The sequence below is a fragment of the Cervus elaphus genome, chromosome 10 (genome assembly GCF_910594005.1).
Source record: "Cervus elaphus chromosome 10, mCerEla1.1, whole genome shotgun sequence".
In the NCBI taxonomy this organism is placed as follows: Eukaryota; Metazoa; Chordata; class Mammalia; order Artiodactyla; family Cervidae; genus Cervus; species Cervus elaphus.
Genome location: NC_057824.1, coordinates 33,745,699 through 33,767,871, shown reverse-complemented (window position 1 = coordinate 33,767,871; position 22,173 = coordinate 33,745,699). Strand labels below are relative to the sequence as shown.

Sequence of the window (22,173 nt, the reverse complement as noted above, 5' to 3'; positions counted from 1 at the left end):
CATGACTGAGTGGCTGAATAACAACAAAGCATTCTCCCGTCGATGGTTGTTCAACAGCTAGTTTTTTTTTTTTTTTTTTTGTGCTCTGGCAGGGGAAGATGAGTGCACTTCCTTTCACTCTGCCATAATGAACCAGAAGCCCTGACACATTTGATCGATCATAACACTTCATACACTGCACAAATCTTTTCTTGTATTTCAGTAGTGTTTTTACCTTTCTAGAAATAATAAAGCATATTATGCTGAAAATATTCCTTTTTTTCTTCCTTCTTCAATATTAAAGTAGCTATACAAAAATTCACCAATTTTGAAAAGTTTCTGTTTTTAAAATGCACTGAGAAGAAAAAGAAATAAAAGGAATCCAGATCGGAAAAGAAGTAAAACTTTCACTGTTTGCAGATGACATGATCCTCTACATGGAAAATCCTAAAGACACCACCAAAAAATTACTAGAGCTAATCAATGCATATAGAGAAGGAAATGGCAACCCACTTTAGTATTCTTGCCTGGAGAATCCCATGGATAGAGGAGCCTGGAAGGCTGCAGTCCATGGGGTCACACAGAGTCAGACATGACTGAAGTGACTAAGTAGCAGCAGCAGCAATCAATGAATATAGTAAAGTTTCAGGATATAAAATTAATACACAGAAATCCTTTGCATTCCTATACACTAGCGATGAGAAACAGGAAGAGAAATTAAGGAAACAATCCCATTCACTATTGCAATGAAAAGAATAAAATTCTTAGGAATAAATTTATCTAAAGAGACAAAAAAACCTATATATATATATAAAACTATAAAACATTGGTGAGAGAAATCAAAGATGACACAAATAGATGGAGAAATATACCATGTTCATGTGTTGGAAAAATCAAGATAGTGAAAATGAGTATACCATACAAAGCAACCAATAGATTCACTGCAATCCCTATCAAGCTACCAATGGTATTTTTCGTAGAACTAGAACAAATAATTTAAAAATTCATATGGAAACACAAAAAACCTCAAATAGCCAAAGCAGTCTTAAGAAAGATGAATGGAACTGGAGGAATCAACCTGCCTGACTTCAGACTATACTAGAAAACTACAGTCATCAAGACAGTATGGTACGGGCACAAAGACAGAAATATAGATCAATGGAACAAAATAGAAAGTCTAGAGGAGCCAAGATGGCAGAGGAGTAGGACGGGGAGACCACTTTCTCTCCTACAAATTCATCAAAAGAATAACTGAACGCAGAGCAAACTTCACAAAACAACTTCTGATCACTAGCTGAGGTCATCAGGCGCCCAGAAAAGCAGCCCATTGTCTTCGAAAGGAGGTAGGACAAAATATAAAAGATAAAAAGTGAGACAAAAGAGCTAAGGACGGATATCCGTCCTGGGAAGGGAGTCTTAGGCGGCATTGCTTGGGGTAGGGTCCGGGCCTGAGTGCCCTGAGGACAATCGGAGGGAGCTTCTGTGAGTTGCCAACTTGAACTGTGGGAGACCAAAAGAGAGAGAGAAAATTAACCGGCCGGAACACACTGCCGGCCGTTCGCAGAACAAAGAGACAGAGAAAGTCCAGAGAAGAGCTCGCAGGCTGCGGACTGGGCCCAGCCCCGCCGGAGGCAGGGGGCAGGGGGGAGGGGAAGGTCGTGGCGAGACACAGGGCGCAGGCACCCGACCGGCACGGGCGGGGACTGGGGCTGGGGACGCGGAGGGCAGAAGGCGCACGCACCCGACTGGCGCCAGCGGAAACTGAAACTGGGTCCGTGGAAGGGAGTGGGCACGCCACACCTGGGTAGAGTGCGCCCACCAAGCCCCTGGCTGCCTGGACCGCTCTGACGGGGAAGGCACAGAGAGCAGGCGCAGCTTTTCGTTCCGCGCTTTTGTGGAACACCGGAGGGCTGGAACCTCACGCAGCGCGGGGCGCGCTCCATATAGAACAGCCGGGAGCCTGAGCAGCGCAGACGGAGAAAGCAGCGTCAGCCCCTCCCGGCAGCGCCAGCCCGTCCCCGCAGCGCCAGCCTGTCCCCACAGCGTCAGCCCCCCACCCCCAGCACCAGCCCCTCCCCGCAACGCCAGCCCCTCCCTGCAGCGCCAGCCCCTCCCTGCAGCGCCAGCCCCTCCCCGCAGAGCGAGGGAACTAGCTACCTGAATAAGAGTCCACCTCCGCCCGCCTGTGTCAGGGCGGAAATGAGGCTCTGAAGAGACTGGCAAACAGAAGCCAAATAAACAAAGGGAACTGCTTCAGAAGGGACTGGTGCAACAGATTAAAATCCCTGTAGAAAACACCGACTACACCGGAAGGGGCCTGTAGATATCGAGAAGTGTAAGCTGGAACGAGGAGCTATCTGAAACTGAGTCAAACCCACACTGACTGCAACAGCTCCAGAGAAACTCCTAGATATATTTTTACTTTTTTTTTTCTCTTTTATTTTCCTTTAAAATTTCCTATTACTTCCCCATTACTCCTTAACTTTCATTTTCATAGATTTTTATGGTTTTTTTAATTAGGGAAAAAAAAATTTTTTTTTCTCTTTTTTTTTTCTTCTTTTTTTTCTTTCCTTTTTCTCTTCTATTTTCTATTTTTCTTTTTCTCTTATTTCTTTTAAAGTCCTCTAGTACTCCTCTACTACTCCTTAATTTTCATTTTCAATACACTATAACCTTACAAAAAAAAAAAAAAAAAAAGAAGAGAAGCCCTATTTTTAAACCGAAGATTATCCTCTCCCAATCTTGACTCTCTGTTTTCTACCTCAGAACACCTCTATTTCCTCCTTTCCCCTTCTCTTCCCAATCCAATTCTGTGAATCTTTGTAGGTGACTCGGCTACGGAGAACACTCTGGGAACAGACAGCTGCGTAGATCTGTCTCTCTCCTCTTGAGTCCCCCTTTTTCTCCTCCTGCTCATCTCTATCTCCCTCCTCCCTCTCCTCTTCTTCATGTAACTCTGTGAACCTCTCTGGGTGTCCCTAACAGGGGAGAATCTTTTCGCCATTAACCTAGAAGTTTTATTATCAGTGCTGTATAGTTGGAGAAGTCCTGAGACTACAGGGAGAATAAAACTGAAATCCAGAGGCAGGAGACTTAAGCCCAAAACCTGAGAACACCAGAAAACTCCTGACTACATGGAACTTTAAGCAATAAGTGACTGTCCAAAAGCCTCCATACCTACACTGAAACCAACCACCACCCAAGAGCCAATAAGTTTTAGAGCAAGACATACCACGCAAATTCTCCAGCAACACAGGAACATAGCCCTGAATGTCAACATACAGGCTGCCCAAGGTCACACCTAACACATAGACCCATCTCAAACTCATTACTGGGCACTCCATTGCTCTCCAAAGAGAAGAAATCAAGTTCCACGCACCAGAACACTGACGCAAGCTTCCCTAACCAGGAAACCTTGACAAGCCAATCGTCTAACCCCACCCACTGGGTAAATCCTCCACAATAAAAAGGAACCACAGACCTCCAGAAGACAGAAAGCCCACTCCAGACACAGCAATCTAAATGATGAAAAGGCAAAGAAATACCCAACAGGTAAAGGAACATGAAAAATGCCCACCAAGTCAAACAAAAGAGGAGGAGATAGGGAATCTACCTGAAAAAGAATTTAGAATAATGATAATAAAAATGATCCAAAATCTTGAAAACAAAATGGAGTTACAGATAAATAGCCTGGAAACAAAGATTGAAAAGATACAAGAAATGTTTTAATAAAGACCTAGAAGAAATAAAAAAGAGTCAACTAAAAATAAATCATGCAATGAATGAGATCAAAAACACTTTGGAGGGAACCAAGAGTAGAATAACAGAGGCAGAAGATAGGATAAGTGAGGTAGAAGATAAAATGGTGGAAATAAATGAAGCAGAGAGGAAAAAAGAAAAAAGGATCGAAAGAAATGAGGACAACCTCAGAGACCTCTGGGACAATGTGAAATGCCCCAACATTCGAATCATAGGAGTTCCAGAAGAAGAAGACAAAAAGAAAGGCCATGAGAAAATACTCGAGGAGATAATAGCTGAAAGCTTCCCTAAAGTGGGGAAGGAAATAGCCACCCAAGTCCAAGAAACCCAGAGAGTCCCAAACAGGATAAACCTAAGGCGAAACACCCCAAGACACATATTAATCAAATTAACAAAGATCAAACACAAAGAACAAATATTAAAAGCAGCAAGGGAGAAACAACAAATAACACACAAAGGGATTCCCATAAGGATAACAGCTGATCTATCAATAGAAACCTTCCAGGCCAGAAGGGAATGGCAGGACGTACTGAAAGTAATGAAAGAGAATAACCTACAACCTAGATTACTGTATCCAGCAAGGATCTCATTCAGATATGAAGGAGAATTCAAAAGCTTTACAGACAAGCAAAAGCTGAGAGAATTCAGCACCACCAAACCAGCTCTTCAACAAATGCTAAAGGATCTTCTCTAGACAGGAAATGCAGAAAGGTTGTATAAACGTGAACCCAAAACAACAAAGTAAATGGCAACGGGACCACACCTATCAATAATTACCCTAAATGTAAATGGGTTGAATGCCCCAACCAAAAGACAAAGATTGGCTGAATGGATACAAAAACAAGACCCCTATATATGCTGTCTACAAGAGACCCACCTCAAAACAAGGGACACATACAGACTAAAAGTGAAGGGCTGGAAAAAAATATTTCATGCAAACGGAGACCAAAAGAAAGCAGGAGTCGCAATACTCATATCAGATAAAATAGACTTTCAAACAAAGGATGTGAAAAGAGACAAAGAAGGACACTACATAATGATCAAAGGATCAATCCAAAAAGATATAACAATTATAAGTATATATGCACCCAACATAGGAGCACCGCAATATGTACGGCAAACACTAACGAGTATGAAAGAGGAAATTAATAGTAACACAATAATAGTGGGAGGCTTTAATACCCCACTCACAACTATGGATAGATCAACTAAACAGAAAATTAACAAGGAAACACAAACCTTAAATGACACAATGGACCAGCTAGACCTAATTGATATCTATAGGACATTTCACCCCAAAACAATCAACGTCACCTTTTTCTCAAGTGCACACGGAACCTTCTCCAGAATAGATCACATCCTGGGCCATAAATCTGGTCTTGGAAAATTCAAAAAAATTGAAATCATTCCAGTCATCTTTTCTGACCACAGTGCAGTAAGATTAGATCTCAATTACAGGAAAAAAATTGTTAAAAATTCAAACATATGGAGGCTAAATAACAAGCTTCTGAATAACCAACAAACCATAGAAGAAATCAAAAAAGAAATCAAAATATGTATAGAAATGAATGAAAATGAAAACACAACAACCCAAAACCTATGGGACACTGTAAAAGCAGTGCTAAGGGGAAGGTTCATAGCATTATAGGTTTACCTCAAGAAACAAGAAAAAAGCCAAATAAATAATCTAACTCTACACCTAAAGCAATTAGAGAAAGAAGAAATGAAGAAACCCAAGGTTAGTAGAAGGAAAGAAATCTTAAAAATCAGGGCAGAAATAAATGCAAAAGAAACTAAAGAGACCATAGCAAAAATCAACAAAGCTAAAAGCTGGTTTTTTGAAAAAATAAACAAAATTGACAAACCATTAGCAAGACTCATTAAGAAACAAAGAGAGAAGAACCAGATTAACAAAATTAGAAATGAAAATGGAGAGATCACAACAGACAACACTGTAATACAAAGGATCATAAGAGACTACTACCAACAGCTCTATGCCAATAAAATGGACAACTTGGAAGAAATGGACAAATTCTTAGAAAAGTATAACTTTCCAAAACTGAACCAGGAAGAAATAGAAGATCTTAACAGACCCATCACAAGCAAGGAAATCGAAACTGTAATCAAAAATCTTCCAGCAAACAAAAGCCCAGGACCAGATGGCTTCACAGCTGAATTCTACCAAAAATTTAGAGAAGAGCTAACACCTATCTTACTCAAACTCTTCCAGAAAATTGCAGATGAAGGTAAGCTTCCAAACTCATTCTATGAGGCCACCATCACCCTAATTCCAAAACCAGACAAACATGCCACAAAAAGAGAAAACTACAGGCCAATATCACTGATGAACATAGATGCAAAAATCCTCAACAAAATTCTAGCAAACGGAATCCAACAACATATTAAAAAAATCATACATCATGACCAAGTGGGCTTTATCCCAGGATTACAAGGATTCTTTAATATCTGCAAATCAATCAATGTAATACACCACATTAACAAATTGAAAGATAAAAACCATATGATTATCTCAATAGATGCAGAGAAAGCCTTTGACAAAATTCAACACTCATTTATGATTCTCCAGAAAGCAGGAATAGAAGGAACATACCTCAACATAACAAAAGCTATATATGACAAACCCACAGCAAGCATCACCCTCAATGGTGAAAAATTGAAAGCATTTCCCCTGAAATCAGGAACAAGACAAGGGTGCCCACTCTCACCACTACTATTCAACATAGTGTTGGAAGTTTTGGCCACAGCAATCAGGGCAGAAAAAGAAGTAAAAGGAATCCAGATAGGAAAAGAAGAAGTGAAACTCTTGCTGTTTGCAGATGACATGATCCTCTACATAGAAAACCCTAAAGACTCTTTCAGAAAATTACTAGAGATAATCAATGAATATAGTAAAGTTGCAGGATATAAAATTAACACACAGAAATCCCTTGCATTCCTATATACTAACAATGAAAAAACAGAAAGAGAAATTAAGGAAACAATACCATTCACCATTGCAACAAAAAGAATAAAATACTTAGGAATATATCTACCTAAAGAAACAAAAGACCTATACATAGAAAACTATAAAACACTGATGAAAGAAATCAAAGAGGACACAAACAGATGGAGAAATATACCGTGTTCATGGATTGGAAGAATCAATATTGTCAAAATGGCCATCCTACCCAAAGCAATCTATAGATTCAATGCAATCCCTATCAAGCTACCAACGGTATTCTTCACAGAACTAGAACAAATAATTTCACAATTTGTATGGAAATACAAAAAACCTCGAATAGCCAAAGTAATCTTGAGAAAGAAGAATGGAACTGGAGGAATCAACCTGCCTGACTTCAGACTCTACTACAAAGCCACAGTCATCAAGACAGTATGGTACTGGCACAAAGACAGAAATATAGATCAATGGAACAGAATAGAAAGCCCAGAGATAAATCCACGAACCTATGGACACCTTATCTTTGACAAAGGAGGCAAGGATATACAATGGAAAAAAGACAACCTCTTTAACAAGTGGTGCTGGGAAAACTGGTCAACCACTTGTAAAAGAATGAAACTAGAACACTTTCTAACACCACACACAAAAATAAACTCAAAATGGATTAAAGATCTAAATGTAAGACCAGAAACTATAAAACTCCTAGAGGAGAACATCGGCAAAACACTCTCCGACATAAATCACAGCAAGATCCTCTATGACCCACCTCCCAGAATATTGGAAATAAAAGCAAAACTAAACAAATGGGACCTAAGGAAACTTAAAAGCTTTTGCACTACAAAGGAAACTATAAGTAAGGTGAAAAGACAGCCCTCAGATTGGGAGAAAATAATAGCAAATGAAGAAACAGACAAAGGATTAATCTCAAAAATATACAAGCAACTCCTGAAGCTCAATTCCAGAAAAATAAATGACCCAATCAAAAAATGGGCCAAAGAACTAAACAGACATTTCTCCAAAGAAGACATACAGATGGCTAACAGACACATGAAAAGATGCTCAACATCACTCATTATCAGAGAAATGCAAATCAAAACCACAATGAGGTACCATTACACACCAGTCAGGATGGCTGCTATCCAAAAGTCTACAAGAAATAACTGCTGGAGAGGGTGTGGAGAAAAGGGAACCCTCTTATACTGTTGGTGGGAATGCAAACTAGTACAGCCGCTATGGAAAACAGTGTGGAGATTTCTTAAAACACTGGAAATAGAACTGCCATATGACCCAGCAATCCCACTTCTGGGCATACACACTGAGGAAACCAGATCTGAAAGACACACATGCACCCCAATGTTCATCGCAGCACTGTTTATAATATCCAGGACATGGAAGCAACCTAGATGCCCATCAGCAGATGAATGTATAAGGAAGCTGTGGTACATATACACCATGGAATATTACTCAGCCATTAAAAAGAATTCATTTGAACCAGTCCTAATGAGATGGATGAAACTGGAGCCCCTTATACAGAGTGAAGTAAGCCAGAAAGATAAAGAACATTACAGCATACTAACACATATATATGGAATCTAGAAAGATGGCAACGATAACCCTATATGCAAAACAGAAAAAGAGACACAGAAATACAGAACAGACTTTTGATCTCTGTGGGAGAATATGAGGGTGGGATATTTCAAAAGAACAGCATGTATACTATCTATGGTGAAACAGATCACCAGCCCAGGTGGGATGCATGAGACAAGTGCTCCGGCCTGGTGCACTGGGAAAACCCAGAGGAATCGGGTGGGGAGGGAGGTGGGAGGGGGGATCAGGATGGGGAATACGTGTAAATCTATGGCTGATTCATATCAATGTATGACAAAACCCACTGAAATGTTGTGAAGTAATTAGCCTCCAACTAAAAAAAAAAAAAAAAAGAAAAGTCTAGAGATAAGCCCACGCACCTATGGACACCTCATCTTTGACAAAGGAGGCAAAAATATGCAATGGAGGAAAGACAATCTCTTTAACAACTGGTGCTGGGAAAACTGGTCAACCACCTGTAGAAGAATGAAACTAGAACACTTTCTAACACCATACACAAAAATAAACTCAAAATGTATTAAAGATCTACATGCAAGACCAGAAATTATAAAACTCTTAGAGGAAAACATAGGCAAAACACTCTCTGACATAAATCACAGCAAGATCCTTTATGATCCACCTGCCAGAGTAATGGAAATAAAAATAAAAATAAACAAATGGGACCTAATTAAACTTAAAATCTTTTGCATAATGAAGGACTCTATAAGCAAGGTGAAAAAGCAGCCTTCAGAATTGGAGAAAAAAGTAGCAAATGAAGCAACTGACAAAGAATTAATCTCTAAAATACAAGCAACTCACGCAGCTCAATACCAGAAAAATAAACGACCCAATCAAAAAATGGGCCAAAAAATTAAACAGACATTTCTCCAAAGAAGACATACAGATGGCTAACAAACACATGAAAAGATGTTCAACATCAGTCATTATCTAGAGTGTGTTGGAACTCTCAGAGAAATGCAAATCAAAACCACAATGAGGTACCATCTCAGGCTAGCCAAAATGGCTGCCATCACAAAGTGTACAAGCAATAAATATTGGAGAGGGTGTGGATAAAAGGGAACTCTCTTACACTGTTGGTGGATATGCAAATTAGCACAGCTGCTATGGAGAACAGTGTGGAGATTCCTTAAAAAACCGGAAATAGAAGTGCCATATGATCCAGCAATCCCACGCTGGGCATACACACTGAGGAAACTAGAATTGAAAGAGACACATGTACCTCAAAGTTCATTGCAGCACTGTTTCCAATACCTAGGACATGGAAGCAACCTAGCTGTCCATCAGCAGACAAATGGATAAGGAAGTTATGGTACATATACATGATGGAATATTACTCAGCTATAAAAAAGAACACATTTGAGTCAGTTCTAATAAAGTGGATGAAACTGGAGCCTATTATACAGAGTGAAGTAAGCCAGAAAGAGAAACATCAATACAGTGTATTAATGCATATATATGAAATTTAGAAAGATGGTAATGCCAACCCTATATGCAAGACAGCAAAAGAGACACAGATGTAAAGAACAGACTTTTGGACTCTGTGGGAGAAGGCGAGGGTGGGACGATATGAGAGAATAGCATTGAAATATGTATATTACCATATGTAAAACTGATAACCAGTGAAAATTCAATGCATGAGGCAGGGCACCCAAAGCTGGTGCTCTGGGACAACCCAGAGGGATGGGGTGAGAGAGGGGGTCAGGATGGTGGGACACATATACACCCATGGCTGATTCATGTCAATGTATGGCAAAACCACCACAATATTGTAAAGAAATTAGCCTCCAATTAAAATAAATAAATAAATTTAAAAAATAAAATGCACACTGATATGATAGCTGTCACAGTACAATCTAATAAAAGTTTTTTGAATGAAGTTAAAGACAACTAAGCACTACTAGAGCCATCTTAGTAGCCCAATGAACCTTTTCACCCATCCAATATTACTTGTTTTTCTTTTCAGATCTCCTATAGTTTCTGTTTTAGGGAGGTTGTTTCTGTGTCATTTGGTGCAAAAAATATTTGTAACTTTTCCATTTCTCTTATAAATGTTACCTTTTAGCATTAGTGCCCCTTTTGTCATCTGTGATGCTTTTAGGCCATCATTCCATCTTGTTTTATAATTAAGGCTGATTCTCCTTTTATTTTTTTCCTGGTATTTACCAATATTATGTTGTACGAATGATATCTTTTATAAATATACATTCACATGTCTTTAAAAATGTTCAAAATTTATTGAGTCTTGTTTTAATCTAACATATAATCAGTTCATCTAAATAAATATTCTTTGAATGAAAAAATAGCATTATTTTTCATTTGTTGGGTACAATGTTTATATATTTCTTTAGATTAAGCCTGTTAATTTTTCTTTTAAAATAGTCTATATAAATTATTTTTAATGTCTTTGTTCTATCATGGTAAGAAAGAAGTATGTTAAAATTAACTACTATAATCATATAAGTATCAGTTTCTCCTTGAATTCCCCTTCTTTTTTATGTTTTATAAATTTTGAGGCTGTATTCTTAAACACCTAAAATTTAAAACTATGTTTTTTCTGATGAAAACCATGTAGTTACATTCTTCTAATAGTCATTGCCTTAAAGTTTTGTTTAATATTATAGCATAAAATAGTCACATTATTATAACATAAAGTCATATATTACAACATAGTCAAATTAATAAATCAAAAGAAAAATGAATCACCTAGTTTACTTCTAGACTATACAAATAAGAACATTTTAACTTCATTTACAACATTTGGAACTTGTATCTGGGCATTGCCATATGTATCAATTCTATTATAATTCTTATTAATATTATTTTAAAAATCAATGTACACTGACATTTATTAATATGTTTATAACTTTTATTTTCTTTTCATTTTCATTCCTTTTTTTAAGTTGAATGCCTTTTGTCATGGATCAGTTTTTGTATTCTTGAAGTGTAAATGCTTTGTGCTTAGTCGTTCAGTCGTGTCTGACTCTTGCGACCTCGTGGACTATAGCCCGCCAGGCTCCTCTGTCCATGGGATTTTCCAGGCAAGAATATTGGAGTCAGTTGCCATTTCCTACTCTGTAAATGCTTTAGTATTTCCTATAGCAAGAGTGTGCAGGTAGTAAGAAATCATATATTGTTTTCTCTGAAAAAGGTTTTATTCTGTTACCACTCACCACCATATTCTGTTATCAGTTTTGTTAATGTATAATTGATGTAAAATACATTGCACATATTAAACAATGTGATAACTTTGATAAATATACAAACTGTGAAACCATCACCATAGTCAAGATAGTCAGTGTATCCAACACCCCAACAATTTTTTGTATCCCTTTGTAATCCCTGCCTCCCACTCCTCCTTACCCCCTACTCTTCAGATAATGACTGATGTACTTTCTGTCACTATGAATTAAAGTTTAAAAAGAGCTTCATGTAAAAGGAATCATATAGTATATATATCTTTAATCCAACTTCTTTCACTTGGCATAATTGTTTTGAGATTCATCCATATTGTTGTATGCATCAGTAGTTAGTTCATTGTACTGCTGGGTAGTATTCCATTGCATTCTTATATCACAATTTGTTTATCCATTCACCTATGAAGGGACATTTGGATTGTTTCCAGTTTGGGGGATATTACCAATAAAAATGCCTTCAGTTTTAAAGGATATTTTTGCTGGATATAAAAGTTTTAATCTCACTTCTGAATATTAATGCAAACTCCTAAAAAAACACATAAAATCCAGCAGCCTCCTGAAACCTGATGCCTTTTGAGCAACTAGAGTTTACTCTAGGATGCAATAATGAATTAATATTAGAAGATATGTATATATATGTGTGTATATATATATATATATATATATATATATATATATATACAATTTATCCTATTAACAGATATAAGGAGAAAATAGTAAGACCTTCTCCATGGATACTGAAAAATCATTTGATAAAATTTAATAGTCGTTCTTCTTAAAAACACTCAAAAATGAAAATAAATGGCTAATTTATTTACATGACTCATCTAAAAAGAAATCTATGTTGGATACACAATATCCTAGGCACAACATAAACAATTCTCATAGATCATAAATAACAATTAGACAAGGCAACTCCTTAACTGTTGTGGAACAAGATAGAATTGCCGCTCCATGACTATGTCTGAAATAAGACAGAGACAAGGATATAGTCTCCAATCACAAAAATAACTGAACAACTTTCTCTCTGACTAGCATATGTAACCGGTGCTTTTATTTTGACAATGACATCTGTTATCTTGCTTTAATCTTCTTACCTCTGTTTGAAAATACAAGATTTCTCCTAGTTCCTGCAGCTTCTAATCTCTATTTCTTTCTAATCTCCAGCAGAAACTCAAATCCTGTAACAATCCCTTCCCCTCTTACTTAGAGCCCTTCAATTCTTCTGTTGTGCATTTCCCTTTGCTGCAGCAAGGTAAATAAACCTAAATTTGTTTGACTACAGGTATGTTTCTACTGATTTTAGCTAAAGAGTTTTACTGTACCAATGACATATTCAAGTGGCCATGAAAGAAAATTGATATATATTTACCTACTTAGAAGTTTCTGTGGGACAAAACAATGTAAGCAAAGTCAAGAGGCAAATAAAATATATTTGGAACTCATATTACAGAGATTAATAACATATGAGGAAACAAAAGAAATAGAAATGTCAATAATTTAAAATGTATAAAGAATATGAAAAGACATCACAGGAAAGGAAATGACTTTTAAAAATATAAAATGTTGAAGTGATGTCAGAAAGATGGTGACAGAAAGTGATGTCAGAAAGAAATAGGAGGATTCTGACTTTCTCTCTCTTCACAGATGCACTGAATAAACAGCTACATAGTTGAGAGATTCTTATACTCTGAGTGACAGGAAATACTCACAACACAATAGGTTGGAAAAGCTGAGTCACATTAATGAAATAAACTCCATCCCTGGATTACAACTTGGATGTACTCCAAATCCCAATTTCTTCCTGAGGAGTGAAGATTTTGGACCACACACCTAATGTCCCAACTTCTACGGCTTCCAAATGAAAATCCAGCTCCCAAATCACCCAGCTATGAGACTGAAAGGAGCTTGGCATTTGTGTGTCCCCAGGACCATATGAGGCAAAGAAGTCATTCTAAACTGATGTGTAAGCACTTGCTCTGGTTATAAACACTTGCTCACCAGGCTCACTGTAGAAGGAGCAGGTGAAAGTACTTCAGATTCTTCCTGGAAAGGGTTAGACTGAATATTTTTCAAGCTACTGCCTGAGAATCATGTTTCTACCTAGTCTGCACCTGGGAGGTGACTGTGCAGGAAATTAGCAGAATTTTAGGAACACAGTGTATACAATGCCACATCTTTCCCAGCTGTTGCCTGAAGTTTGGGCTTTCAATTAGGTTTCATCTAGGAGCTGACAGGGCAGGCAATTTAGTAGTTTTCTAGAAGCATGTCCACATTTCCTTTCCTTCAGGGCACCGATGAAACTTGGCAAAGCATAATCTCCCAGGGGCCACTAAGAACAAAGATGGCAATTTGGACAAAAAGAAAGATTTGAGAGGCACTTAAGAATCTTTAATCAGACTGATGGGCAAGAATCATCTCCTACATGAGGCCAGTCTGTCAAGACTAGGAGAGATGGCTGTTTTATTTAAAGTATAAAAACCAATATGAACATTCGAGGAAAATGAAGAGAGAAATAAAAGAACAAACAAAAGAATAAGATAAATATCCAGAAAACTGACCCTAATGGGATGGAGATAAATAGTTTATGTGACAGAGAATTCAAAATTGTGGTCATAAAGATGCCCAAAGAGGTCAGGAGAGCAATGTTTGAAGAAAGTGAGAATTTCAACAAAGAGGAAAAAATATGTAAAAGCACTGTAAAATATAAAATCAATCCCAAATATTCATTGGAGCGACTGATGCTGAAGCTGAATCTCCAATACTTTGGCCACCTGATGTGAAGAGCTGATTCATTGGAAAAGACCCTGATGCTGGGGAAGATTGAAGGCAGGAGGAGAAGGAGGAAACAAAGGATCGGAAGGTTGGATGGCATCACCAACTCAATGGACATGAGTTTGAACAAACTCCAGGAGACAGTAAAGAACAGGGAAGCCTGGCATGCTGCAGTCCATGGCATCTCAAAGAGTCAGACATGACTTAGCAACTGAACAACAATAACAACAACTAAGCAAAAATCTCTTTATAGTGGTGAAGAATACAACAACTGAACTGAATATTTCAATAGAGAAAATAAACAGCAGACTAGATCGAGTGGAAAAAAGTATCAGTTAATTCAAAGACAGGAAAAGGAAATCATTCAATCAAGAAGAGCAAAATGTTTAAAAAAGAATAAAAAAGAGAGAAGGTAGTTTAAGGAACTTACGGGTTACAATCTAGTGTACCAATGTCTGTATTATGGGAGTCTGAAAAAGCTAAGAGAGAAAGAAAGGGACAGAAAGTTCACTCAGAGGAATAATGGTTGGCCATTCTTTGCTACCCAGAGAGGGGTGCATTGTTCTGAGTTCTTGTCATAAATTAAAGGAAAACCTCCACTACGTCTGGAGCCTTTGATGCCCAGCAAATGAAAGAGGTGTATGACCTCAAATTCCTTGCAGCAGGAACCTACTTAGGTGGCATCAACCTTAACTTTCAAATGGAACAGTTAATCTACAAAGAAAAAGTGGTAACATCTACATCATAAATCTGAAGAGAACCTGGGAGACGTTTCTGCTGACAGCTCATGCCACTGTTGCCTTGAAAACCTGGCTGATATCAGAGTCATATCCTCCAGGAATACTGGTCAGCAAGATGTGGTAAAGTTGCTGCCACTGCATCCACTCCTATTGCTGGCTGTTTCACTCCTGGAACATTCCCTAACCAGATTCAGGCAGCCTGCAAGGAGCTATGACTTCTGGTGGTTGCTAATCCCAGGGCTTACCACCAGCTTCTCCAGAGGTATCTCATGTTAGCCTACTTACTATTGCTCTGTGTAACACAGACTCTCCTTCCCACTCTGCAGATATTACCATCTATGTAACAAGGGAGTTCACTCTGTGGATGCTGTCCCAGGAAGTTCTGTGCATGCACGTATCATCTCCTATGAAAACTTGAAGGCATGAAGATCATGTCTGATCTCTACTTTTCAAAATTTTGAAAAGCAAAAGCAGGACACTTCTGAAATGGATGTAAGCATGGAGAAATTTCAAGACGAATGGATTGCTTCAGCTTCCAAATTTATTGCTACTCAGCCCTAGGTTGCAGACTAGTCTGAAGGTGCCCTCTATGCTTACTCAGAAGCTTCCTATTGAAAACTGGGACACTCAGCCTGCATTGCAGACCGGTCTGCAACTCCCAATGCTCAGGTCACTGAATGGGTAGGAACTACCACTGAAGCTATTCTCCCATAGTCTCTTTAATAGAAAATGGAATAAGGATGTTGGAAAATAAACAATTTCAAAAAAAGAAAAGAAAAGAAAGAAAAAAAAAAGTCTGAGGATGTCCCAAACTGGAGGAAGGAAAACTAAATCAAGGAAGCTGAAAGAAAGCCAAAAAGATAAACCAAAGAGATCCAGACCAAGATACATTATAATCAAATTGTCAAACGTTAAAGAGAAGTCTTGAAAGAAGAAAAAGAAAAACCTGCCAACCAAGAATACTATATTGGGCAAATCTGTCCTAAAATGAAAGGGAGATAAAGACATTCTCAGAAAAACAAAAGCTGAACTAATTTATCATTACTAGAAATGTTAAAGGAAATTCTTCAAGTTGAAATAAAGTACACTAAATAATAAAAGCCTTTGGACTTGAACACAGCAGAAAATTTGAAGAGGAATTATAGCTCAGAGTTTAAAATGTCCAGGTCATGGGCAGAAATAAAATCCTCTAGAAATACAAAATAAACTGGGTTTACACATGGGTTCAAAACTTTCACCACTCAGAAAGTACAGAAAATCTAAAATAGAAATTGAGAAAGAAGTTTGTAAACCTTTAAGACCTAGGTAGACATATGTAAAATATATAGCTAGGGAAGTTGCTGTGTAACACAGGGAACTCAGCCTGGTGCTACTGACAACCTAGAGGGGTAGGATGGGGTGGGGATAGTGAGGTTCAAGAGGAAGGAGATATATGTATACTTATGACTGATTCACGTTGTATAGCAGAAACCAACATAATATTGTAAAGTGACTATCTTCCAATTAAAACTAAATTTAAAAAAATTAATAAAATGCAAAAAATAAAATAAAGACTTAGATCAAGATGGCAGAATAGAAGGAAATGAAGTTCACCTTCTCCTACATACATCAAATACGCCGTACTTGTAGAACAATTCTAACAATGTACATTCTGAACACTGGCAGAAGAGCCCATACAAACAAATCTGCAAGAAAGACCACCACATAACTGGGTAGGATGAAGGAAAAATAAAACAGGAATTGAGATAGGATCTGCACCCTTGGGAGGGAGTTGTGAAAGAGGAAAGAGTCTCTCACCATTTGAACAAACTTTACTGAGTGGAAGATCAGCCAGGACAGGAAGAGAGCTTCAGAGGCTCAAAGGAGAGTGCAATTAGCCAAAATGCAGCAGGAGTGCAGAGAGACCAGCACAAATGTTTCTGGCCACTTTGATGCACTCCCCAGCCTGAGACATGATAAAACCAAGAGCTTGTTTTATGAAAAGGTAAACGAAATTGACAAACTTATAGCCAGGCTTACCAAGAAAAAAGAGGGAGGACCCAAGTAAACAAAATAAGTGACAAAGGAGAAATAACAACTGATCCCACAGAAACACAAAACCATAAGAGAATACTATGAACAATTACATGCCAATGAAGTCAACAACTTGGAAGAAATGGGAAAGTTTCTAGAAACATACAGTGTACCAAAACTGAACCAAGAAGAAATAGATAATTTGAACAGACCTAGAAGTGAAGTATAATTTTTAGTAAAAAAAAAATTCCCTGCAAACACAATTCTAGGACTAGGTGGCTTCACTATGGAATTCTATCAAGCATACAAGGAAGAGGTTTTACTTATCCTTCTCAAACTCTTCCATAAGATTGAAGAGGGAGGTGGGAGGGGGGATCGGGATGGGGAATACATGTAACTCCATGGCTGATTCATGTCAATGTATGACAAAACCCACTGCAATGTTGTGAAGTAATTAGCCTCCAACTAATAAAAATAAACGAAAAAAAAAAAAAAAAAAAGATTGAAGAGGAGCGGACACTCCCAAAGACATATTCTGAACAAAATACTAGCAAACCAAACACAACACATTAAAAAGAAAAATCATACACCATGACCAAGTGGGATTCACCCCAAGTTGACAAGGATGGTTCAACATTGCAAATCAATCAACATGATACACCTCATCAACAAAATAAGACAAAAACCACATAATCATCTGAATGGATGCAGAAAAAGCACTGGACCAAATTCAATATTTATTTATGATAAAAACTTTTTATAAAGTGAGTATAGAGGGAATATATTTCAACATAATGAAAACAATCTATGACAAACTCACAGACAATACTCAACAGTGAAAAGCAGAAGGTCATTCTGCTAAAATCTGGAAGAAGGATGTTCACTCTCACCACTTCTGTTCAATATAGTATTAGAAACCCTAGTCATAGCAATCAGAAAAGAAAAGGAAATAACATGTATCCAAATTGGAAGGGAAGAGGTAAAATTGTCATTATATGCAGATGTTCAGATCAGTTCAGTTTAGTTAAGTGGCTCAGTCGTGTTTGACTCTTTGCGACCCCATGAACTGCAGCACGCCAGGCCTCCCTGTCCATCACCAACTCCTGGAGTTCACCCAAACCCATGTCCATTGTGTCAGTGATGCCATCCAATCATCTCATCCTCTGTCGTCCCCTTCTCCTCTTGCCCCCAATCCCTCCCAGCATCAGGGTCTTTTCAAATGAGTCAGCTCTTCGCACCAGGTGGCCAAAGTATTGGAATTTCAGCTTCAGCATCAGTCCTTCCAATGAACACCCAGGACTGATCTCCTTTAGGATGGACTGGTTGGATCTCCTTGCAGTCCAAGGGACTCTCAAGAGTCTTCTCCAGCACCAGAGTTCAAAAGCATCAATTCTTCGGTGCTCAGTTTTCTTTAAAGTCCAAATGTCACATTCATACATGACCACTGGAAAAACCATAGCCTTGACTAGATGGACCTTTGTTGGCAAAGTAATGTCTCTGCTTTTTAATATGCTGTCTAGGCTGATCATAACTTTCCTTCCAAGGAGCAAGCGTCTTTTAATTTCATGGCTGCAATCACCATCTGCAGTGACTTTGGAGCCCAGAAAAATAGTCAGCCACTGTTTCCACTGTTTCCCCATCTATTTGCCATGAAGGATATGCAGATGACAGAATACTATATATAGAAAACCCTAAAGACTCCACAGAAAAACTACTAGAACTGATGAACAATTTCAGCAAGGTAGCAGGATATAAGATTAACATACAGAAATTGGTTCTATTTCTTTGCACTCACAATGAAATATCAGAAAGCAAATTTTTTAAAAAATCCCTTTAAAATTGCATCACATGGTAGCTCTATTTTTAGTTTTTAAAGTAACCTCTGTATTGTTCTCTGGTATTGATTCCTTCCTGAGTATTATTAATTTCAAAAATTGTGCTGTTTGTCTCTGTATGTTCATTCCTTATTTCTTCTAGGTCTTTGTTAATTGATTCTTGCATTTTCTCCATTGTATTTTTGAGGTTTTGGATCATCTTGACTATTATTCTGAATTCTTTTTCAGGTAGTTTGCCTATTTCTTCTTCATTTACTTGGACTTGTATGCTTTTAGGTTGTTCCTTCATTGTGCAGTATTTCTCTGCCTTTTCAATATATATTTTTTAACTTATTGTGTTTGAGGTCTCCTTTTCCCAGGCTTTGAGTTTGAATTCTTTCTTCTTTTTGGTTTCTGCCCCTGTAAGTTTGGTCCAGTGGTTTGTGTAAATTTCATGTAGGGTGTGATTTGTACTTGTGCTCTGGTGGGAGGAAGTGAGTTGTTTTTTTTTTTTTCTTTTTCCTCTTATGGGCAGGACTGAATGAGGTGGTAACCCTGTCTGCTGATGATTGGGTTTGTGTTTTTGTCTTGTTTCTTGTTCTGATGAGGTGTCCTGCACAGGGTGCTACTGGCAGGTGGGCTATGCTGGGTCTTGTATAAAAGTGGTTGCCTTTGTGGGAGTTCTTACTATTTGATACTCCCTAGTGTTAGGAGTTCTTAGGCAGCTTAGGGTCTTGGAGTCAGTGCTTTCACTCCAAAGGCTCAGGGCCTGATCTCTGGCTGGGAATGGAGATTCCACAGGTGGTTTGTTATGGCATTAAATGGGATTAAAACAAATACCCCAAAATGAGAAACAAAAGTCACACCCTAGACAAGTGGCAATTGCAAAATCAAGCAAACAATAGCTAAAATAATGGAATATACACACATACATATATACCCATAAGCAAAAGCAAAACAGTCCAAAAGAAAAAAAAAAAGTACAATTGATTGACCCGGTGAACAAAGGAAATCTAAAATGATATCCATCAGTTAAGAGCAAAACTAACTAAAGCACAAACTGAAAAACAAAACTAAAGCAAGGTGCCAACTGGGGAATAAAGCAATGAAAATAATGAAAATATAGTGAGAAAAAGAAAGAAGTGTAAAGTTAAATAGAGGTAGATAAAGAAGATTTATATATATTAAAGGTTAACTGCAATGAGAAAAGAACAGTAGGAAAAGCAAATAAGGGAATAAATGTAGGAAAAATAATAATAAATCTAGAAGATTAAAAAATTTAAATTTAAAATTAAAATTTAAAAGAGAAGAGAAAAAAAAGAAAATCTCACAGAATCTTATAAGGCTAACATAGAGGCAGAAGTATATAACAGAAATAAAAAGTGTGATTAAAAAAATTCTCAAAAGCTTAAATAGATTTAATAGTACTAATGAAATTGACAACTACAACAACAGAGGGGGAAAAAAGGGAAAGGGAAAAAAGAAAAAAATATCCAGAAGCAACCACAGAACAAGTCAAAATAGAAGAATAATAAATGTTTTTCTTGAGTCTGCTGTCAGCATCCTTTCCCTCGCTGGGAGTCACAGTCCACCTTGACTCTCTAGGATGCCCTCCAGTAACTGGGCTGGTCTCTGGACCTGCTGTGGGGGCAGCTCAGTCTCTAATCTGGTCCTGCTCCCGTGTGTTCTTGTCTCCAATTTTCACAGCTGTCAGAACTAGTGCGTTTTCTTTTGTGAGAGCTCTCATTGTCCTTTTATACATTCCATAGTCACAGAGTCTGCCTGGTTGATCAGGCGGATTTAATCTGCAGCTTGTACAGCTGGTGGGAAGGTTTTGGGTCTTCTTCCTTAGCCACACTGCCCCTGGGTTTCACTTGTGGTTTTATCTTCACCTCTGCCTGTGGATTGTCCACTGGAGTTTGCTGCTGAGGCTGCTCTGGAGGACTTGGGTCTGACACAGTGGGGGCCAGGTGTGGAGGTGGCACAGATGCTTGGGTGGCAGTGGCCCTGGCATCACCAGGTACTCAGAGGAGCCAGTGGTTAGGGCAGCAGGAAATATCATGCTCTTAGAAGGGCATGGCAACCCACTCCAGTATTCCTGCCTGGAGAATCCCCCAGACAGAGAAGCTTGGCAGGCCACAGTCCACAGGATCTCAGAGTTGGATATGATCAAAGTGACCCTATGTGCACAGATGTAGGACTTTTTCTAGCCTCTGGCAGCTCTGTCCCAGTGAAGAGCATGCATGGAAGTGGTGCAGTTGCTTAGATCATGGGGACCCTGGCAATGCTGGCTATGCAGGAGCACCGGCAGCTATTGTCACTGGAGATATGGTGCTACTAGGGCTTTTTCTAGCCTGTGGCAGCTCTGCCCCAGTGATGACTGAGCATGAAGGTGGTGCAGCTTCTTGGGTTGCCGGGACCTTGGCAGCGCCAAGTGTGCCGGGACACGGGCTGCTTCAGATGTAGGAACTATGGCCTTATCAGAGTCCTTTTCTAGACTCTGCCACCTCCTTCTTTTGCCTTCAGTCTTTCCAAGCATCAGGGTCTTTTGCAGTGAGAGTTGGCACTTTGCATCAAGTATTGGAGCTTAAGCATCAGTCCTTCCAATGACTATTCAGAGTTGACTTCCTTTAGGATTGATTGGTTCGATTTCCTTGTAGTCCAAAGGACTTCTCCACCACCACAGTTGGAAAGCATCAGTGCTCAGCCTTCTTTGTGGTCCAACTCTCACATACTTACATGACTACTGGAAAAACAGTAGCTTTGACTATATGGACCTTTGTTAGCAAAGTGATGTCTCTGCTTTTTAATACACTGTCTAGGTTTGTCATAGGTTTCCTTCCAAGGAGCAAGCGTCTTTTAAATTCATGGCTGCAGTCACTTTCTGCAGTCATTTTGGAGCCCAAGAAAATAAAGCCTGTCACTGTTTCCAGTTCTATTTGCCATGAAATGATGGGACTGGATGCCATGATCTTGGTTTTTTGAATGTTGAGTCTTTAGCAGCTTTTCCACTCTCCTCTTTCACCTTCACCAAGAGGCTCTAGTTCCTCTTCACTTTCTGCCATTAGTGTGGTATCATCTGCATATCTGAGGTTGTTGATATTTCTCCAGCAGTCTTGACTCCAGCTTGTTTCATCCAGCCCAGTATTTCACATGATGTACTCTGCATATAAGTTAAATAAGCAGGGTGACAATATACAGCCTTGATGCACTCCTTTCCCAATTTTGAACCAGTCCATTGTTCCATGTCTGGTTCTTGGACTGCATACAGTCCAACAGAACTTGTTGCTTCTTGATCTGCATACAGGTTTCTCAGGAGGCAGGTAAGGCAA

At 38.5% G+C, this 22,173-nt stretch overlaps 1 protein-coding gene and 1 pseudogene across 1 annotated transcript in view; one reads left to right on the top strand and one right to left on the bottom strand.

Annotated features, from left to right (window-relative positions):
• The window catches only part of LOC122702003 (phospholipid-transporting ATPase ABCA3-like), a 223,302-nt gene that overhangs the window by 36,245 nt on the left and 164,884 nt on the right, over window positions 1-22,173 (bottom strand). The window lies entirely within an intron of this gene.
• On the top strand, window positions 13,336-15,728 carry LOC122702120 (annotated as a pseudogene).